The 23,464-nt window shown below is 49.4% G+C and overlaps 1 long non-coding RNA gene across 1 annotated transcript in view; it reads right to left on the minus strand.

The window, feature by feature from the left end:
* The window catches only part of LOC147106158 (uncharacterized), a 39,926-nt gene extending 17,583 nt beyond the window's left edge, over positions 1-22,343 (minus strand). The window contains exon 1 of the long non-coding RNA XR_015081472.1: positions 22,169-22,343. This is a non-coding gene — a long non-coding RNA (uncharacterized LOC147106158). The remainder of the gene's footprint in view (positions 1-22,168) is intronic.
* Between the last annotated feature and the right edge of the window lie 1,121 nt (positions 22,344-23,464).

Genomic DNA, 23,464 nt, shown 5'->3' on the forward strand with positions numbered 1-23,464 from the left:
TACAGCCCACCTCATGCAGACTGACCAGCTATGGGGGTGAGCAGCTCATTGTAAAAGGCACATGCGTGATGAAATGCAAGTACAAAGAAAGCGACATGATGTTGGACTTTTATATTGTTGACACTCGAGCACCTCCAGTGCTAGGTCTAAAGGTATGTTTAGACATGGACCTTGTCAAGCTAGTGCTATCATTGACAGCACCAGTTGAGAAGCAGACAGTCATGGAGGAGTTTGCTGATGGTTTCAAAGGAATCAGACTATTCCCAGGTGAATGCACTATTCACCTTGACCCAGCAGCAACCCCTGTGGTTTGCCCACCGAGAAGGATACCCCTTGCTCTATGTAGTCGCCTGAAGGAGGAGCTGCAGAGCATGGAGAATACAGAAATCATCATCCAGGAAACAGAGCCGACAGAGTGGGTCAACGCGTTAGTAGTGGTTGAGAAACCACGTACAAGCAAGCTCAGAGTCTGTCTCAACCCCAGAAATTTGAACAAGGCTATCAAGCGCCCTCACTACCCTCTACCAATGCTAGATGACATCACACCCAAGCTAGTGGGAGCACGTTACTTCAGTGTAATGGACGCACGATCAGGATACTGGACTATCAAGCTCATGGAAGAGTCATCTAAGCTAACAACGTTCAACACACCATTTGGACGCTACCGATTTCTGCGTTTACCATTTGGTCTTATCTCAGCTCAGGATGAATTCCGGCGGAAGATCGACGAAACCTATGAAGGCCTCGACGGAGCAGTCGCAATCGTAGATGACATCCTCATCTATGGCAGGAATAGAGAGGAACATGACAGGAACCTCCGTGCGATGCTACAAAGATCACGGGAGAAAGGTATCCGGCTCAACCCAGAGAAAAGCATAATCGGATCCACCGAGATCAGTTATTTCGGGCATCGCCTCTCAACTGATGGCATTAAGCCCAATCCAGAGAAAATCTCTGCCATCAAGAAGATGGAGCCGCCGAAGAACCGCGCAGAGCTAGAGACAGTACTAGGCATGGTTAACTACTTAGCCTAATTTGCCCCGAGCCTCTCCGAAATCAACGCACCCATGCGTCAGTTGCTCAAACAATCCAATGAGTTCCTGTGGAACAAACAACATGACACAGCATTTCAGAAAATGAAAGACCTAATCACCAGAGAACCAGGACCAGTTCTTGCCTACTTCGACCCCAACAAAGAGCTCAGACTACAAGTGGACGTGTCAAAGTATGGATTAGGTGCAGTATTACTGCAAGAAGGAAAGCCCATCAGCTACGCTCCCAGATCTCTCTCAGACAGTGAAATCAACTATGCTCAAATCGAGAAAGAGCTATATGCAATTCTGTTTGGATGTAAGCGTTTCCACCAGTACGTCTATGGCTGTCAAGTCATTGTGGAATCCGACCACAAACCCCTCGAGTCAATCATGAGGAAACCGCTAGCCGCAGCCCCACCAAGGCTACAGAGAATGATCCTTCAGCTACAGAAGTACGACTTCACAATCATTCACCATCCAGGAAAAGACATTCCTGTCGCAGACATGCTCTCCAGAAAGTCTCTTTGCTTCCAGGACAGCAGCCTTAGTGAAGGCATGGATGTGCAGGTGCACATGGTGTACAACAGCTTACCTGTAAGAAATAGCGAGGGGCGAAAAACATTAATAGGAGTGGTATATAGGCCTCCAAATAGTAAAATAGAGGTTAGGGAGGGCATCACGAGGGAAATTAGAGAAGCGTGCAATAAGAGCACAGCTGTCATCATAGGTGACTTTAACTTACATATAGATTGGACTAGCCTAATCAGTAAAAATAATGAGGAGGAGGAATTCCTTGAGTGTTTAAGGGATGGTTATCTGGATCAATATGTCGAGGAACCAACTCGGGAACAGGCTATATTGGACTGGGTACTGTGCAATGAGAAGGGACTAATCAGTAATCTTGTTGTACGGGGACCCTTGGGTCAGAGCGATCATAACATGATCGATTTCTCACTCGAAATGGAGAGCGAAGAAATTGACTCAGAGACTAAGGTCCTGAATTTAAACAAGGGGAATTATGATGCCATGAGACGGGAACTGAGTAGGTCTGATTGGACAACGTTCCTGGGAGGACTGGAGGTAGATAAACAATGGCAAACATTTAAAGATAGAATGACAAAATTGCAAAAATTGTTTATACCAATCTGGCATAAAAGGAAATCTAAAAAGGTGACTCAACCGTGGATAACAGGGGAAATTAGAGACAGCATAAAATCCAAAGATAGGGCGTATAAAATAGCCAAAAAAAGCGCCAGAGCGGAAGATTGGGAACAGTTTAAGATAGAGCAAAGGAGGGCAAAGGGCATGATCAAGAGGGGCAAAATAGCTTACGAAAACAAGCTGGCGGAAAATATAAAAACTAACTCCAAAAGCTTTTATAAATATATCAAAAGGAAAAGACTGGTGAAAACCAAAGTTGGTCCATTGCAGTCAGATACGGGGGAATATATAATGGGAAATAAGGAAATGGCAGATCAACTAAATGCATACTTTGGGTCAGTCTTTACGAAGGAAGACACAAAAAACCTCCCTGGGATATCGGGAAAAATAGGGACATTGGCAAAGGAGGAACTGACGCAAATCAATATCTCTAAGGATATGGTGTTAAGGAAGCTAAAGGGATTGAAGGTGGACAAATCCCCAGGGCCTGATAACATGCATCCTAGGGTACTGAAGGAGGTGGCCCTAGAGATAGCGGATGCACTAAGGATGATTTTTCAGAATTCATTAGACTCGGGAACAGTGCCGATGGATTGGAGGGTAGCTAACGTTACCCCACTATTCAAAAAGGGGGGTAGGGAAAAAGCAGGTAATTACAGACCTGTAAGCCTTACATCAGTTGTGGGCAAAATGCTGGAGTCCATCATTAAGGATGAAATAGCAGAGCACTTAGCAAATGGGGACAGGATAGGACAGAGTCAACATGGATTTACAAAGGGTAAATCGTGCTTGACTAATCTATTGGAATTTTTTGAGGGAGTAACTGGTAGAATAGATGGGGGAGAGCCAGTAGATGTGGTGTACCTGGACTTCCAAAAGGCCTTCGATAAGGTCCCACATAAAAGATTAGCATGGAAAATTGAGGCTCATGGGATAAAGGGGAAAGTTTTGGCGTGGATAGGGAACTGGCTGTCAGATAGAAAACAGAGAGTTGGAATAAACGGCTCATTTTCTGAATGGCAGGCAGTAACAAGTGGGGTACCACAGGGATCTGTCCTGGGCCCCCAGCTGTTCACAATTTACATTAATGACCTGGATCAGGGAGTCGGATGCAGCATTTCCAAATTTGCAGACGACACTAAACTAGGAGGGGGGGTGGGCTCAGAGGAAGAGACCAGGAAGCTCCAGAGCGATTTGGACAGACTGGGCGATTGGGCGGATAAATGGCAGATGCACTATAATGTGGACAAGTGCGAAGTTATCCACCTTGGGTGCAGGAACGGGAGGGCAAATTATTATTTAAATGGCAATAGATTGGGAGAGGGGGAAGTACAGAGAGACCTGGGTGTTCTTGTACACCAGTCACTGAAGGCGAGCATGCAGGTGCAACAGGCGGTCAAGAAGGCAAACGGTATGCTGGCCTTCATAGCAAAAGGGTTAGAATACAGGAACAGGGATACCTTGCTGCAGCTGTACAGGGCACTGGTGAGACCACACCTCGAGTACTGTGTACAGTTTTGGTCGCCTCATCTGAGGAAGGATGTTCTTGCCATGGAGGGGGTGCAGCGGCGATTCACCAGGCTGATACCAGGAATGGCGGGAATGACCTATGAGGAGAGACTATGTAGTTTAGGGATGTACACACTGGAGTTTAGAAGATTGAGAGGGGACCTCATAGAAGTGTATAAAATTCTGACAGGTCTAGACAGACTGGATGCAGAAGGAATGTTTCCCTTGGCGGGTGAGAACAGAACTAGAGGACATAATTTAAGGATAAGGGCTAAACCATTTAGGACAGAGATGAGGGGGAATTTCTTCACTCAGAGAGTGGTGAACCTGTGGAACTCATTGCCACAGAGGGCAGTGTACGCCAGCTCATTAAATATATTTAAGAGGGAATTAGATATATTTCTACGGGCAAAAGGGGTTAAGGGTTACGGAGAGAAGGCGGGGACGGGATACTGAATTAAAGGATCAGCCATGATCTCATCGAATGGCGGAGCAGGCACGAAGGGCCGAATAGCCTACTCCTGCTCCTATCTTCTATGTATCTATGTATCTATGACTCAAAACTGAAGGAGATCCGAGCAGGAACAGAGAAAGATGCACAACTCACACTGCTGAGCAAAGTCATACATGAAGGATGGCCTGAGGAAAGGAGGAAATGCCCTCAGAGCATATCTGAATTCTGGAACCACAGAGATGAACTGTCACAAATCAACAGAATCGTCTTCAAAGGGGAGAAAATCATCATTCCTACCAGTCTCAGAGAAGAGATGTTGACAAAAATTCATGCTGGGCATTTGGGCATGGAAAAATGCAAACAAAGAGCACGTGACATTATGTTTTGGCCCGGAATGTGCAAACACATTGAGGACATTGTCAGAAAATGTTCCATTTGTCTAGTACGCCGCCCATCAAATGTCAAAGAGCCCACGATACCTCACCCCATATCCCAGACAGGCCCTGGCAGGTCGCGGCAATGGATCTGTTCACATGGAACAACGAGGACTACATAGTGACTGTTGATTACTACAGCAGATTTTTTGAACTGGACAAGCTTCACAGCACCACATCTGCAGCTGTGATCCACAAGCTAAAGGCAGCCTTTGCCAGGCATGGCATGGTAGAGACTTTAGTCTCAGACAATGGGCCCCAATACAAATCAAAAGAGTTTGAGTCGTTTGCCAAGGCATGGGATTTCACACATGTCACATCAAGCCCACATTACCCTCAAAGTAATGGCCTTGCTGGAAAAACTGTCCAGATTGCAAAAACACTCATGGACAAAGCCAAAGTGGACAAAAGAGACCCCTACATCAGTCTCCTTGAGTACCGCAACACTCTGGTTGACAACTTCAAGTCACCAGCACAGCTGTTGATGAGCCACAGACTTCGCTCAATCCTTCCACGCACCAACCAGCAGCTGCAGCCAGAGGTCGTCAGCTGCAAGCAAGTGCATGCAAAACGTGTACAGAGACAGCAACACCAAAAGAGATACTATGACAGGTCAGCTAGACTACTGCCGCCGCTGCACAATGGAGAATCCATCAGAATCCAGGAGCATGACTACTGGAAGCCAGCAGTCGTCATCCAGCCAGCTGACACTGAGCGATCGTATCACGTCCGCACCCCAGAAGGACAGGTGTACCGCCGCAATCGCAGGCACCTCCTGAACACCAAGGAACAACACTGTCATTCTGACGAGAAGATCAGTTCAACAGAGTGAGATGAACAGAGCAATACACAAAACACATCATACTTACCTGAACCTAAACCTGAACCTGAATTGTTGACCGATTCAGGAGCATGCTCAGTTTCATACCACACAAGGTCGGGACGAGAGGTCAAGCCTAGAGTTATCCTTGACTTGTGAACTGTCAAAGGGTGTAGGCGGATTGCTGCCCTAAAAAAAACTGTACATCGTTATTGAAACGTTGAGATGTTTTCAGTGCTAGTTAAATGCTGAGTTTACTTATATGTTTATGCTACCGTGAACATTATGTAGAAGAAAGGTTTAAAAGTAATGCATAACATTTTTCTTTTAAAAGAAAGGGGATGTAAAATTTGCACATTGAATTATCATTGGCCCGCAGGCATCTGTAAGGAATACCTATTATATTCACGTGATCACATGCTGAGTTGTCATTGGTCTGCAGGCATCTGTAAGGGCTACTATTGTTTTGAAGACCCAGGCTAGGGGTCCTAATGCCAGGCTTTTACCCACTGGTGCTGCTATCAGTATGATCACAAACCTAATGCTTAAACTGTAATACTCCATTGTCCTGCAATTTATTAGTTTTATACAAAGTGTGCAAAACAAGACAGCTGCTATGTGAGAGAGAGAAAAAAAAATGAAAAAAAAGATGGGGTAGAGGTTATGGCCTGAAATTGTTGAACTCGATGTTGAGTCCAGAAGACTGTAAAGTGCCTACTCGAAAGATGAGGTGCTGTTCCTTGAGTTTACGTTGAGCTTCATTGGAACAGTGTAAGAGGCCGAGGACGGAGAGGTCTGAGTGGGAGTAGAGCAGAGAATTAAAGTGACAGGTGACCGGAAGCTCGGGGTCACCCTTATGGACTGAACGGAGGTGTTCCGCAAAGCGGTCACCCAATCTGCATTTGGCCTGTTCTCAGACACATAACCAATGGCGTACACCAACAGGGAGCCTCCCAAGGCCAGCCCGAAAGCATATGCAAGGGGCCCAATACCTCGCGCATTTGAAGGCATCAAATGTTGGTCCATTTGCCTTGCCAGTAGCGTCCAAAAAGATGTGTCGGGGGAGCTTTCCTGATCCTCCTGGGTCCAAAGCAACGGTTTATACATTTTTTTGTAAAACTCACCTATTATTGGCAGTCGTTGCTTAGGCAGCAGTGGCTGCTGAAGAATCCTGAGCGGAGCAGGCCCGGCACCTGCTGCGCTCATCGCAGACAGATTGCCCAGAGGCCCCTCATTAACATATGTAAGGGGCCTGCCTTAGGCGGTTGTCTTTAACAAGGGCCCGACGAATTTAGTAGTGGCCCGTATGCACGTGCAGGTGGAGCGCAGGCCGTCCCGCTGCTAAATATGTCATTGTTACACCCGTTTTACCCCAATGGAGGGCTCTCTACGCGGGAGTCCTCCATTTATCTATTGGGGACTTGGCCTGGAGGGTGTTGCACAGAGCAGTCCCGTGCAACATGGTTTTAAGTCGGTTCACGGACTCCCAGGCCGTCTGCCTTTTTTGCGGCCTGGAGGAGTCCGTGTTCCACGTATATATGGAATGTGAGAGGTTGCAGCCCCTCTTTCATTATTTGAAGGGGCTGCTCCTCGATTTTTGGCTGCCCTTCAGTCCCACGCTCCTGATCTTTGGTCACCCGGTGTGGAGGAGAGCGGGCAGATCGGAGGACCTGCTTGTAGAACTGCTCCTGGACCTGGCCAAAATAGGCATTAACTGGTCCAGGCAGCGGGCGGTCGAGGGGGTCGTTCGGCCCAATTGCCTGCCTCTCTTCCGGGTGGCCCTGGAGATGGAGCACGCGGTGCCCGCCGGCACATTTGAGGCCTTCCGCGACCGGTGGGTGCCGCGGGAACTGGAGTGCATCATCACCCCGGCCAATGAAATTTTAATTGAATTTGTTAAGTTTTATTTAAAGTTATTTTAGTTACAGATTATTTGTTTAACCACCCAAAACCAGAAGAATACACCCGTTTTACACCTGAAAAACAGGTACAACACATACCAATTTCTACCCCCAGGACCTTATCTAAATTAGGATTGTCTTCTTTCAAGCCATTGAAGATGATTGAATGGATGAGTTTCTTTGAGCAATGATTTTATGAGTTAAATTCAGTGTTATATTTTGCAGCAAGTGTTTCAGTATTAGAATTTGTTTTATGATTTCATTGTCTCCAGTTCACTTAATATGAATCAACCAATGGAAAGGGGATAAAGACACAAGGATGTGAAAGTGATGTAATATTCAGCAGTCCACTATAATCTGTTAACATGCTTTTCAGGTTATTCCATCAACCATTTGCCTTGCATAGCTAGCCAGAGATTAAAGCATTCCTGAAAAAGGAAATGATAGAAATCTGTTCAATGATATGTATTAGAAGAACTGCCATGACATATGCCAGTTCCCATCTCATTGTTTAAAGGTATATTAAAGAGATAAAAATTACTTTCTATATTCCATGTAATTTCATCTGCTTTTTAAATTCACTTTTTCTCTCCTTTTTGCTCCTTGGAACGTACTTGTACACCTGGGCATGCCATTTGTTTTCAATTCCCTCCATGGCTTCGCCCCTCCCTATCTCTGTAACCTCCCCAGCCCTACAAGCCTTTGAGATCTCTGTGCTTCTCTAATTCTGGCCTCTTGAGCATCCCCAATTTTAATCGCTCCACCATTGGTGGCCGTGCTTTCAGCTGCCTTGGCCCTAAGCTCTGGAATTCCCTGCCTAAACCTCTCCGCCTCTCTACCTCTCTCTCCTCTTTTAAGATGCTCCTTAAAACCAACTCTTTGACCAAGCTTTTGGTCATCTGTCCTGATATCTCTTTCTGTGCCTCAGTGTCAAAACAGTTTTTATTGATATGGCTTTTGTTAAATGCTTTGGGACGTTTTTACTCCGTTCAATGCGCTATATAAATGTAAGTTGTTGTAGTAGTACTGTGTAGCGTGGACTTTTGAATTGATCGAGTAACTTCTTGAATAGACACCTGTTCAGGGAACATGGGCAATTGTAATTTACAGTATGTGCTCAGAGATGTCTTCGCTGAGAAATCGACTACAGTGGACTGAATTCTCCTTCCATTGGCGAGTTAGCAACTGGATCAGATCTGTGACTTTGCCGCTAACCCGCTGAACTTTGATCCTATGCCCTAAGCATTCTCGTTGGGTTACTGCCATTGCAGGGACAGTGAGGTTGGAGGTGAGATGAAAACAGAAGGATGCTAAAGGCAGGAGAAGGTGTATAATAGAATCATAGAAATTTATGGCACAGAAGGAGGCCCTTCGGCCCACCTTGTCTGCGCTGGTTGAAAAAGAGCTATCCAGCCTAATCCCACTTTTCAGCTCTTGGTCTGTAGCCTTGCAGTTTACAGTACTTCAAGAGCATATCCAAATACTTTTTAAATGTGATGAGTGTTTCTGCCTCTACCACCCTTTCAAGCAGTGAGTTCCAGACCCTCACCACCCTCTGGGTGAATAAAGTTCTCCTCAACTCCCCTCTAATCCTTCTACCAATTACTTTAAAGCTATGCCCCCTGGTTATTGACCTCCCTGCTAAGGGAAATAGATGCTGCCAATCCATTCTATCTAGGTCCCTCATAATGTTATACACCTCAATTAAGTCTCCCCTCAGCCTCCTCTGTTCCAAAGAAAACCCCAGCCTATCCAATCATTCCTCATAGCTAAAATTCTCCAGTCCTGGCAACATCCTCGTAATCTCCTCTGTACCCGCTCTAGTGCAACCACATATTTCTTGTAATGCGATGACCAGGACTGTACGCAGTACTCTAGCTGTGACCTGACTAGTGGTTTGTACAGTTCTAGCATAACCTTTCTGCTCTTATATTCTATGCCTCGCCTAATAAAGGAAAGTATCCTGTATGCCTTCTTAACGACCTTATCTACTTGTCCTGCTACCTTCAGGGAGCTGTGGTCATGCACTCCAAGGTCCCTCTGTTCCTCTACATTTTTCAGTATCCTACCATTTATTGTGTATTCCCTTGCCTTGTTAGCCCTCCCCAAATATATTACCTCACACTTCTATGGATTGAATTCCATTTGCCACTTTTCTGCCCACCTGACCAATCCATTGATATCTTCCTGCAGTCTACAGCTTTCTTCCTCACTCTCAACCACTCGGTCAATTTTTGTATCATCTGCAAACTTCTTAATCATGTCCCCTACACTGAAGTCTAAATCATTGATATATACCACAAAAAGCAAGGGACCTAGTACTGAGCCCTGTGGAACCCCTCTGGAATCAGCTTTCCAGTCACAAAAACACCCGTCGACCATTACCCTTTGCTCCCGGCCACTAAACCAATTTTGGATCCAACTTGCCACTTTCCCTTGGATCCCAGGGGCTTTTACTTTTCTGACCAGGCTGCCATGTGGGACTTTGTCAAAGGCTTTGCTAAAAATCCATGCAGACTACATCAAATGCACTAGCCTCATCGAATCTCCTCGTTACCGCCTCAAAAAATTCAATCAAGTTAATCAGACCTTCCCTTAACAAATCCATGCTGACTGTCCTTCATTAATCTGTGATTTTCTAAATGATGATTTATACTGTCTGTCAGAATTTTTTCCATTAATTTTCCCACCACCAAGATTAGGCTGACTGGCGTGAAATTACTTGGTCTATCCCTTTCTCCCTTTTTAAACAATGGCACAATGTTAGCAGTCCTCCAGTCCTCTGGCACCATGCCTGTAGCCAGAGAGGATTGGAAAATAATGGTCAGAGCCTCCGCTATTTCCTCCTTTGCCTCTCTTAACAGCCTGGGTTACATTTCATCCGGGCCTGGCGATTTATCGACTTTCAAAGATGCTAGACCTCTTAATACTTCCTCTCTCTCTATGTTTATCCCATCTAATATTTCACACAACTCCTCCTTAACTACAATGTCTGCATCATCCCATCATGCAGTAGCGCTGCTGCAGACTTTAAAATGCTGCAGCTTGTTAAAGAGGGACATCATTTTTTGAGCAGCAGAAAGGAGATGGGTGAGCAGCAGGAAGGGCTGTGACAGTCCATGAAATTTCTGCAGCAACAAGGCACTCGGAGGAGGTAATAAAGACATAGACCAGAATTTTCCCATTGCAGAGCATGCGGGTTTGGGAGTGGGTCGGCAGTTAAAAGCACAGAAATTGACCATGTCAGGAACCCACCGTCATCCAGCATCTGGGAGCCATATGGGTGCACGTTAAATAAATCTGGCCATCCCGGGCCTCCTGGGCAGCAATGTGCGCCGCTGCTGGTGCCATCTCCACCTCAGGTTCCTCTTCCTCCTCATGTTCCACCTGTTCCTCCTCCTCATGTTCTGCATTTAACTCAGGCGTGTTTTGAGACACACCACGGAGCGGCACGGAGAGGCAAGCAACCTCATTGAAGTACTTAACTGTTCATTTATAGACCCTTAACTGCCTTTTTAACCTCAGGTTTTGGCTTTAACTTGTTGAGCACGGGATTCACGCACCTCGGGAACCTTGCCTGTGAAGAGGAGGCGGAAGCACAGTGGCCATTGTGCGAGTCCATTAAGTGACAGCTGGGAAAAAACACAAATACTCGCACATTACACCTGCTTCCTTGCCTAAGGGAAAGGCTCTTGCTGACACCATTTTGTGCAGAGATTTAGCTTTCAGGAGTTTGCAGGTCATTTCTGCAACCTCAGAAGCCACTCTCACCACATTGCTAGTCACTATCACAGTATTGAGGGATTGGCCCTCTAATCTCCACTTTACCTGCCATCTATTACATCAGCATGGGTGCCACTTATGCTGTCTCATCTTGGACCTCAGGATCGGACCAAGATGAGCCCCAACACCAGCCACACCACCAGTAGCAGCCACCACAATAGCAGCCTTCTCCTCACCGACCTGATGCTCCACAGGAGAGATGGGATCAGAACAGGGGTGCACCACATTGGAGGCGATAGCCCCAACACAGGGTATACAGGCAGAGGCTGAGCTTCCTGGACATGACTGAACAACAGTGCTTCAGGAGGCTCAGGCTATCGCGCCAGGTCATCGCAGACATTTGTAGCTTTCTGGAACAAGACCTGCTGCCCAGGGGACCTGGTGAACACGCCTCACCACCCTCCTCCAACATCTTCACCTCAGACTCCTTCCAGGGATCTGCAGCAGACATTTGCAGGATCTCGCAGTTGGCCGCCCACAGATGCATCACCCAGGTGACCAATGCCACGTTTCACAAGTCAGCCAGTTATGTAAACACTGTCACTGATGAAGCCAGTGTTACTGAGCAGGCGCTCAGCTTTGCGACTCTGGCTGGCTTCCCACAGGTGCAGGGCGTCATCAACTGCACAAATGTGGCCATCAAGGCACCCCCACATCACCCAGGAGTGTTTGTGAACCACAAGGGCTTCCATTTCCTCAATGTGCAGCTCGTCTGCAACCATAAAAAGATCATCATGCAAGTGTGTGCCAGATTCCCTGGCAGCTGTCATGACTCTTTCATGCTGTGCCAATCCACCCTCCCTCAGCTCTTCAAACCGCTAAACAGACTTACCGGCTGCCTGCTTGGAGACAAGGGCAATCCACTGAAGACCTGGCTGACAACACCCTTGAGGAGGCCAAGCAATGAGGCTGAGGAACGTTATAATGACAGCCATATTTCCAACAGATGTGTCCTAGCGCAAGCAAACGGCATGCTGAAGATGCACTTCAGATACCCTGACAGATCTGGAGGAGCCCTTCAGTTATGCGCCAACCAGGGTTTCCAGAATCATCACCGTTCGCTGTGCGCTGCACAACATGGCACAGCAGCAAGGATTGAAGCTGCAGGAGGATCAAGGCACAGAGCGCACAGCGCCTTTGGAGGAGGAGAAAGAGGAACAGGTGGAACATGAGGAGGAGGAACAGGTGGAACATGAGGAGGAAGAGGAACTTGAGGTGGAGATGGCACCAGCAGCGGCGCACATTGCTGCCCAGGAGGCCCGGGATGGCCAGATTTATTTAACGTGCACCAGTGCACCCATATGGCTCCCAGATGCTGTACAAACTCCCCCCCCTCCCCAACAACACCACAAAGCAGTCCTACAATAACCAAGACATTCCTGTCACCCAAACCCCCATTGCTCGTGGTTAAGTAATGTCTCACCATTCACTCCAACTGACAAAGCCACTTCCCGGGTAGCAGGCAAAAATAGACAAGATGGGAAAGTTGTGCAAAGAAATAAATTTATGTGCGTCAGAAATATAACTGGAACTTAACATTAACATTTTTTCACACACATGTGCATCTAGAATTGTGTCTTTTTTGTTTACATGTGCTTCTACGAGGTGCAACCCCTGTGGCTTCAGCAAAGTGATGGAAGGTGTCGTTGACAGTTCTATCGAGCGGCAGTTACTCACCAATAACCTGCTCACTGATGCCCAGTTTGGGTTCCGCCAAGACCACTTGGCTCCAGACCTCATTACAGCCTTGGTCCAAACATGGACAAAGGAGCTGAATTCCAGAGGTGAGGTAAGAGTGACTGCTCTTGACATCAAGGCAGCATTTGACCGAGTGTGGCATCAAGGAGCCCTAGTAAAACTGAAGTCAATGGGAATCGGGGGGGGAAACTCTCTACTGGCTGGAGTCATACCTAGCACAAAGGAAGATGGTTGTGGTGGTTGGAGGTCATTCATCTCAGGACATTGCTGCAGGAGTTCCTCAGGGCAGTGACCTAGGCCCAACCATCTTCAGCTGCTTCATCAATGACCTTCCCTCCAACATAAGGTCAGAAATGGAGATGCTCGCTGATGACTGCACAGTGTTCAGTGCCATTCGCAACTCTTCAGATAATGAAGCAGTCTATGCCCGCCTGCAACAAGACCTGGATGACGTTCAGGCTTGGGCTGGGAAGTGGCAGGTAACATTCACACCACACAAGTGCCAGGCAATGACTATCTCCAACAAGCAAGAGTCTAACCACTGCCCCTTGACATTCAATGGCATTACCATCGCAGAATCCCCCACCATTAACATCCTGGGGGTCACCATTGACCAGAAACTTAACGGGACCAGCCACATAAATACTATGGCAACAAGAGCAGGTCAGAGGCTGGGTATTCTGCGGCGAGTGTCTCACCTCCTGACTCCCCAAAGCCTTTCCACCATCTACAACGCACAAGTCAGGACTGTGATGGAATCCTCTCCACTTGCCTGGATGAGTGCAGCTCCAACAACACTCAAGAAGCTCGACACCATCCAGGACAAAGCAGCCTGCTTGATTGGCACCCCATCCACCACCTTAAACATTCACTCCCTCCACCACCGGTGTACCGTGGCTGCAGTGTGTACCATCTACAAGATACACTGCGGCAACTCGCCAAGGCTTCTTCGGCAGCACCTCCCAAACCCGCGACCTCTACCACCTAGAAGGGCAAGGGTAGCAGGCGCATGGAAACACCACCATCTCCAAGTTCCCCTCCAAGTCACACACCATCCTGACTTGGATTATATCGCCGTTCCTTCATCGTCGCTGGGTGAAGAAATAACCTATTTAGAAAAATACACCATTCAATGAAAGAATTCTGGCCTTATTAAAACAGGACAAACTGGGTTTGGAAATTTAGAAACCGAACGATGAAATAGTTATTCAAGTATTCTGGCTATTGAGATAAGATAGTTGTTGACCCTGAATAAATAACCTTATTGAAACAGAAGGTGCATGGCTCCGACAAGCTGAACTTTTGGGAACAAAACAATGGTTCACCCTGGATAAGGTGTTCTAATTTAAACCTCGTAAAGATGATATAAAATAAGGAACACCTGCCCTTCACACCATTCTATATGGTGACCCTAGAACGCCTGGAGATGAGACAAGATTCTGGCTGATGTAGCAGTAAGAATTGCAGAGGTCGGCAGAAAGACGAATAGGAATAATTAACTTGCATCAGCAGAAAACCTTAAAGGAAATCCCACTGGAAAAGGGTATAAATATCGAACTCTCAAATGAGATATCAGACTCACTTTAATCGGGCAAAGCGATTCTCGACCACAGAGGTGGCTCTGTAGTCCATCACGCTTTGTACCTCGGGGATCAAAGGTATTTGATATTGATGGATATCCTGTAAAGAGAACTTTAAGAACTGTAATACTGTAGCAAAGTTAAGATTTAAAAGTAAGATTCTCTGTTAAAAAGTTAGGGCTAGATTTTCAGTTGCTTGCGCCAGCAGTTAGCGCCTTAAGAGAAGTGATTTTCGGGCGCTATGCGTGTAGCGCCTGGGCGCAGCGCAGTTTGCGCCCCGCCCTAAATTAAGTTGCCCGTTAGCGCCGGCGCAAAGTTTAGCGGCCGCCCGGATGCGCGCGCAGAAAATGACGTCACATCCTCGTGCAACGCCCTTTGGCCGCCCCGAATCCAAACTTCAGTCGGACCGCCCCATTGTGCGGCTGGCGTCCAGAGCGTTTGTAAAATGGAACGCAACACACCCTGGGGAGCGCAAATTAAAGGGCACTCATACAAAAGGCACTTTGCATGTGTTGTGTGGAAGTAAGCAGTGTGTTGTTGTGAACGGTCTATTTATGTTTCCGGGCACCAATCAACCACCACCACCACCACCACCACCACCACCACCACCACCACCACCACCACCACCACCACCACCACCACCACCACCACCACCACCACCACCACCACCACCACCACCACCACCACCACCACCACCACCACCACCACCACCACCACCACCACCACCACCACCACCACCACCACCACCACCACCACCACCACCACCACCACCACCACCACCACCACCACCACCACCACCACCACCACCACCACCACCACCACCACCACCACCACCACCACCACCACCACCACCACCACCACCACCACCACCACCACCACCACCACCACCACCACCACCACCACCACCACCACCACCACCACCACCACCACCACCACCACCACCACCACCACCACCACCACCACCACCACCACCACCACCACCACCACCACCACCACCACCACCACCACCACCACCACCACCACCACCACCACCACCACCACCACCACCACCACCACCACCACCACCACCACCACCACCACCACCACCACCACCACCACCACCACCACCACCACCACCACCACCACCACCACCACCACCACCACCACCACCACCACCACCACCACCACCACCACCACCACCACCACCACCACCACCACCACCACCACCACCACCACCACCACCACCACCACCACCACCACCACCACCACCACCACCACCACCACCACCACCACCACCACCACCACCACCACCACCACCACCACCACCACCACCACCACCACCACCACCACCACCACCACCACCACCACCACCACCACCACCACCACCACCACCACCACCACCACCACCACCACCACCACCACCACCACCACCACCACCACCACCACCACCACCACCACCACCACCACCACCACCACCACCACCACCACCACCACCACCACCACCACCACCACCACCACCACCACCACCACCACCACCACCACCACCACCACCACCACCACCACCACCACCACCACCACCACCACCACCACCACCACCACCACCACCACCACCACCACCACCACCACCACCACCACCACCACCACCACCACCACCACCACCACCACCACCACCACCACCACCACCACCACCACCACCACCACCACCACCACCACCACCACCACCACCACCACCACCTCCTCCTCCTCTCTCTTCCCCCCCCCCCCCCCCCCGCCGTTTCCCCCCAGACTTTGCATTTGAAAAAAATACATGCACCCTTCCCCTTTAAGAGCTCACTGGCACCAGAGTGTCTGCCGTGCGCTGCGCCCGAGCTCGGGTGTTGCGCTCTCCACCGCCGGCTTAGCGCCTAAAGATACTAGTGGAACGCCTCTTTTAGCGCTCCACCAACCTCTTAGGGCGAAGCCACTGAATTTCCGGCAACGGGGTGCTACTTTGGGGCGGGCGATAACTTCGGGCGGGCGCTAAGCTTAGCGCCCCAAAACTGTCTATACTGAAAATCTAGCCCTGTGTCTTTTTTCTCTTTTTAGAACTGTTAATGTTGTGATTGACTGATTCACCAACTGTAAATTACATGTCGGTTCTTTTAATAAATCTCTATATATTTTTTGAATAGTCTCACATAAGTCTTCTGTATCAAAAACTCACGAACTCAATCTCTGTACACTCTTTGGTGAAGAGTTACATTTCTGGGGGAGTTTACCGGACCCTCATAATATCCAGGCGTTACAGTCTAGCTAAACTTATTAAAAGCGCTATCTGGAGGACGATAACGTTCTCGGGTTGTTCCTTTCCTTTAGGAAGAGATAGCCCGGACCTTTAGACCCAGTTAAGCATCTTTAGGATTCGGCTACCTCAACCTTTAGTTGAAAGTGAACGTCTGAGAAATATGCCTGGTCCGGGGCAGTCCTAAAGGGGCTAGGACTGGTAAAGATCCCTTCAGCTGCGTCAAAATCCTGGAACTCCCTCCCTAACAGCACTGTTGGAGTACCTTCACCACACGTACTGCAGCACTTCAAGAAGACGGCTCACCACCACCTTCACAAGGGCAACTAAGGATGGACAATAAATGCTGGCCTTTCCAGCGATGTCCATATCCCATGAATGAATTTTAAAAAAGAGGTAAAGGCAGGCTGCTCACTTCCCTGCTGCAACTGCTTAGACACTTTTGGCAGACGACCTCTGGGTTTTGGAGCCTGTGAGGGCCCTGCCAAAGACTGCTCCTCCTGCAACCGTGCAGGGACAGACTCGGCCATCGGGATCCAAGGCAGCATGTGGGGCTCTGACTGTGTGGGAGGCAATGGGGGAGAAGTGTGAGCGCTTTGAGAAGAGCCCCTACTTCCATGTCCCCTCTCGCCATCATCCCTTTCATGGGCCATCCGCACTTCCCTGCTAGCAAGGAGCTGGAGAGCGCCTTGCTGTATATCAGTGGGGTGATGAACGCCCAAGTCTACGTTAGTATCCCTCCTCGAGATGAGGTCAATGAGCATCTGCAATCTGTTGTTCACAGCAAGCATGTTCTCGTTGGACTGGCACATTTGCTGCTCCAGGCAGGTGGCCATCCTTTCCATGGAACAGCACATCGTCGCCATCACCTGCATGTTGGAGATGGACTCCTCCATTCTCTGTACAGTTGCACACATCATGGCTGCAAAAGCTGCCAGAGCCTCGCGCAATTGTTGCTGCTGCTCCAAGATCACCCTCCTTCTCGATGGCCCCTGAGGTTCAGCGTCTGCATCCAGCTCAGCACAGCTTGGATCGTTCTGCATCCTCCAGCGAGGACTCCCCACTGCTGTTCCTGTCTCCACCATCTGCTCTTGCTCACTTGAGATGTGAGAGACACCAGGTGACAACACTACTCATCTCTCACAGGACCCACCGAGGTGTGTGTATCTGCGCTAGTGCTGGGTGCGCATGTGTCTGCTGATAGTGCACCCTCAGAGAATAGAGCTTCCTCTGAGGAGTCGACTTCCTCCTCCGGCTGGACAGTTGGGGGGGGGCACTTGATGGACCTGTGGGAGAGTAAAGACATGAATTAGAAGTCTTATGGGAAGAATGCGTAACGTTACGTGTTCCATTTCCTTGCCCTCTCATCATCATCCCTCTCATGGTCTACCCGCACTTCCTGCTAGCAAGGAGCTGGAGAGCACCTTGCTTCACAGCAGTGGGGCCGTGAGAACACAAGTCTACTTTTAGATCCCTCCTCGAGAGGAGGGCTATGAGGCTCTGCCATCTATTCTCCATAGATAGCATGTGCTCATGTGACTGGCGCATTAGCTGCTCCATGCAGGTGGCCATTGTTTCCATGGAACAGCACACCGTCCCCATCGCCAGCGAGATGGTGGTGCTCATGTTGGAGATGGACTCCTCCATTCTCTGCACATTTACAGACATCACAGCTGCAAAACCTGTCAGAGCCTCCTGCACTTCTTCCTGCACCTCCAGGATCGCTTCTTTCTCGATGGCCCCCGAGGCTGAGCGTCTGCATGCAGCAGAGCAGAGCTGGGAGTGCCTTGCTCCCTCCGGCGAGGAGTTTCCACTGCTGTCCCTGTTTCCACCATCTCCTCTTGCTCACTTGTGACTTATGAGACACCAGCTGACAAGACTACTCTATGTTGTGCAGGATCCACCAAAGTATGCATATCTACGCTGGTGCTGGGTGCACATAGGTCTGGTGACGGTGCACCCTCAGAGACTGGAGTCTCCTCTAAGGAGCCATCTTCCTCTTCCGACTGGGAGGCTCTTGATGGACCTCTGGGAGAGTAAAAAGATGATTTAATGCGGATAAGTGTGAAGTGATGCACTTTGGGAGTGCACAGAGGGAGAGAACCGGAGGTGGCCTTCCATCTTTCACCACTTTAACTGCAGCAGAGGAGGTGGTCCTGGAGGTGATAGGAGCTGCGGAGCAGCTGGCGGTGGGAGACAGAGAGGGGTACCTCTCAGCAACCTGGTGACAGAATTACATCTCATACAGCCACATGGCATACAGCAGTGACTCATATGGTGACTGATGTCCGCAGCCAGTGAATGTTCATCATGTGCATAATGGTATTGTTACCCATTGTTAATATAACATTTCTAAATCATCTCCTTACTATCCCACAGGTCCGTCAAGTGACACCCACACACCCCCACCCCACTGTCCAGCCATAAGAGGAAGACAACTCCTCAGAGGAGCCTCCAGCCTCTGAGGGTGCAGTGTTAGCAGACCCAAGCACACCCAGCACTAGCGCAGATACGTACACCTCTTGGGTCCTACGCGAGGTAGAGTAGTGTTGTCACCTGGGGGGAAAAATTCATTAGCGGCCGTTTTGGTCACGAACATCGCCTGGGCGCTAAATAGCTCTGGTGATCGCTAACTTCAGTTTTAGCGTCCCAAGAGGGAGGTGGAGCATTAATTCAAGCGCTCCAATTCCTTCTCAGAGCGTTAACCTGAATATCGGGGTGGTGCGTTCTGCAGCGCTACGCACTGGGCCCATTGCGCTGCCGCATGGAAGGGCTCTTCCCCTCATTAAAGGGGAGGGCCCAAGCCCACAACTCTGCGGGGCCCTACCTGGACCACTGGGGTGCGGGGTGCCGTGCCAGCAGCCCGGCACTCAAGAGGAGAGCCGGGCTGCCAGATTGCGGCACGGAGCCTGCGTTCAAAGACGCAATGGGCCGCAAAAAGTAAGCCGGACATTTTTATTTCCACGCCCACCACCTCTCCTTTAGTTAGAGCCCGTGAGCCTCCTGCGCTCTGTTCCCGCCCCCTGAATCGGTCGCTGTCATCACCCGGCGCAGATTATGGGGGCGCGGGTCAATTTTGCAGGTGGGGTGAAAACGGGGCACTGCGCATGGTGATGACTGTCATCACCTGCACAGCGGAGTGGGACGCTACCGGTTACCGCCACCGTTAAACTCCCGCTCAATTTAGCGGGAGTCGTTAGCAGCGCCGCGCCCGGGCAAAAATTCGTTTGTGCCCCATTAGTGCCGCCCAGGGAAGCTAACGAGAGGCACAAATGCACCGAATTTCTAGACCCAGGTGTCTTACACTTCACAAGTGAGCAAGAGCAGATGGTGTTGACAGGGACAGCTTTGGAGACTCCTCGCCGGAGGGCACAGGACGCTCCCAGCTCTGCTCAGCTGCATGCAGATGCTGAGCCTCGGGGGCCATGGAGAAAGAGGGCGTTCCTGGAGGTGCAGGAAGAAATGTAGGCGACTCTGACAGGTTGTGCAGCTGCAATGTCTGTAAATGTGCAGAGAATGGAGGATTTTATAATCAACATGAGCAACACCGTGTCACAGGCAATGGCGATGATGTGCTGTTCCATGGAAAGGATGGCCACCTGTATAGAGCAACTAATGCGCCAGTCACATGCACTTACAAACTATGGAGAACAGATGGCAGAGGCCCATATACCCGCTCTCGAGGAGGGATCTAAACTTGGGTCCTCGTAGCCCCACTGCTGTACAGCAAGGTGCTCTCCGGCTCCTTGCTAGCAGGGAAGTGCGGGTGGCCCATGAGAGGGATGATAGTGAGAGGGGACATGAAAGTGGGGGCTCCTCTCAAAGTGCTCCCACTTCTCCCCCATTGCTTACCCCTCAGTCAGAGCCTCAAATGCTTCCTCGGATTGCGATGGTCGAGTCTGCCCCAGCACAGTCACAGGAGGAGCAGTCTTCCGGAGGGCACTCACAGGCTCCAAAACCCAGAGGACATCCGCCAAAAATGTCTACGCAGTCATAGCAGGGAAGTGAGCAGCCTGCCTCTACCTTGGCTGCAGCCACAGGGGTAGCACCACGTAGAAGCACGCGTAAAAGAAAAAAGCCACAATTCTAATTGCACAAGAGTATGCACATGGGTGTATAAAGAAAGATTATTGTTAAGGTTCTGTTAATGTTATCACACATATAAAAGTATTTATTTTCACCACTTTCCGATCAGACCTATTTTTGTCTGCTACCTTGGAAGTGGCTTTGTGAGTTGGAATGAATGGTGAGACATTACGTAACCTCCAGCAATGGGGGTCAGTGTGAAAGGAATGGCTTGGTCATTTTAGGGATGCTGTATGGTGTTGTTGAGGGAGAGAACTTGGCATAGCATGTGGAAGCCATATGGGTGCAATGTAGGAAGTTAAATAAATCTGGTCATGATGAGGCCATCCCTGAACTCCCGGGCAGTAATGTGCTCCGTTGCTGGTGCCATCTAGACATCAGCTTCCTCCTGCTCCTCCTCCTCCTCCTCTGAAGAGGCTGTGTGCTCTGCGCCTTGTTCCTCATGCAGTTCTAATCCTTGCTGCAGCATTATGTTGTGCGCGCAGCAGCAGACAACAACTATTCTGGAGGGCTCCTCCAGACCTGTCAAGGGCATCTGAAGCACAAATTCAGCATGCCTATTGTTTGCTCTATGACTGATCTGGTGGACATGTGTCTTTCATTATAACGCTCCTCGGCCTCATTGCTTGGCCTCCTCAAGGCTGTCATGAGACATGTCTTTAGTGGATAGCCCTTGTCTCTAAGCAGCCAGCCGGTAAGTGTGTTTGGTGGTGCAAAGAACTGAGGGAGGGGGGACTGGTGCAGCATGAAAGGGTCATGACAGCTGCCAGGGAATTCCGCACACACATGCATGATGATCTTTCTATGGTTGCAGACTAGCTGCATATTGAGGAAGTGGAAGACCTTGCGGTTCACAAACACTCCTGGGTGATGTGGGGGTGCCCTGATGGCCACATGTGTGCAGTCGATGAAGCCCTGCACCCGTGGGAAGCCAGCCAGTTAACATCGTCATCTACATTGCAGCCAAAGAGATAACTAGCTCAGCAAGTGCTTGGCTAATTTGATCAAGGGTATCCTTGATAATCATCGCCATGGTCTCCAATACTACAACACCGTGTGGAGCTGTCCGCGTGGTGTGGTGACACAGATAGTCATGGCAGCTCATTCACACTGTTTCTGGGTGCTGACGCCCCAGTGTCTGGAGGCTCTTTGATATTTTCTGCTGACAACTTTCATCTTCCTCAGCAACCATCTTCCCAAGGGCCACTGAGAATGGTTCCACATTGAGGTCCATTTTAGCCGTCTTTCCAGAGCTCAGTGGAAAGTTAGAATTGCTCACTTCAGTATTATTGTTACTGCCCTCTCACTAAACTCTCCGATACACTCTCAGCTGCTACGTCCTGCTCTTTACTCTAAATTCTACTACTCTTCAATATGAAGCATCATTTTAACCAAAGAATTTCTGTAAGTAAGGATCCATTAAAGACAGTCTGTGTTCACTCACTCACCGTGTGAAATCAGATCTCTGCTTGGATAACACTTTGCTCTCTGACTTCTTTCTCTCCAGTAATTAGCACTGTTCCTTTCCACAGTGTTTCCAATTTTCTATCGGTGATCTTCCAATATTTGGATAGATTTGATGAATGCACTTGTCTTCAGGCTCTCCCCTTGTTGCTCTCTCATGCACAAATGCACAGTTTGTGCCACTTTGCTGTGTTTTGTCCAACCCCTGTGGTTTCTGTGTTGTCATGATTTTCATTGTGACGCCAGGTTACCTAACCCCTCAGTTGTGATGTGGCCCTGGGTCATGTGACCATATATGTCCTGCCAGCTGTTTGTGGCAGTTTAAGTTGGGTGGTGGGGGTGAAGGCCCAGACCTGAGATACAGACCATACGGACAAGGCAACATTTGCAACCCTTGGCAGCCATATTGGATTGAGCAGCTGTTTGTTCCTAATAAAGCACCCACTGCAGCACAGACTCTCAAAGTACATGTGACAAAAGATGTAGAAATGAGAGTGTAGGACCAACATTACTAGCAGAATTGCCCCCAAATTGGGATGTTCATGTGGCTCAAATCAATTTTAAATACAGTAGAAATAAAAGATCTGAATTCATGAGATCATTCCAGGGTTATATGGGAGAACAATAAGACTCCTTCACTCCATTAGGATAGTCTCAAATAATATGGAATGGGTCTGATGCTATTTGTATTTGACTAGAAAGGATGAGTAAACATGGTTGTGCATTTGTACGTTCATCACTGTCTAAACAAATGATTCCACTGTAGCGGTTCGTGTAGATCGCCACTAAATAAGAGAGTTTGACTTCGACAAACTATAAATAAGTTGTTTATTTACAGGAACAGGCTAATTACAGCAGGTAAGATAGCAGGTAAGATGGCTGACTGTAGGAGCACCGTGGTGTAGGTCTTGTCCCAGCGGGGACTCCACGAGGACTCAGTTCGCAGTCCTGTGGGGAGCGTGATGACATCATCGCGTTTGTGTTGTGACGTCATCACGTTGTTCGCGTTTCCCGCGCTTAGGGCGTCACGTGATGCGCGTCGTTGCGTCGCTGGCCGTTGAGGCCGAAGTCGGGAGGCCGGGCTGTGCCGGTGCTTGCCGCGGGAGCGGAAGATCACGTCGCTCCCGTCGGCTGGCTGTTGAGGCCGAAGACGCTAGGCCGGGCTGTGCCGGTGCTTGCCGCGGGAGCGGAAGATCGCGTCGCTCTCGTCGGCTGGCCGTTGAGGCCGAAGACGCTAGGCTGGGCTGTGCCGGCGCACGCATATCACGTTGTACGTGACG

This window comes from Somniosus microcephalus, chromosome 16 (assembly GCF_052327205.1).
Source record: "Somniosus microcephalus isolate GS21.2 chromosome 16, FLI_Smic_1.0, whole genome shotgun sequence".
Classification (NCBI taxonomy): Eukaryota; Metazoa; Chordata; class Chondrichthyes; order Squaliformes; family Somniosidae; genus Somniosus; species Somniosus microcephalus.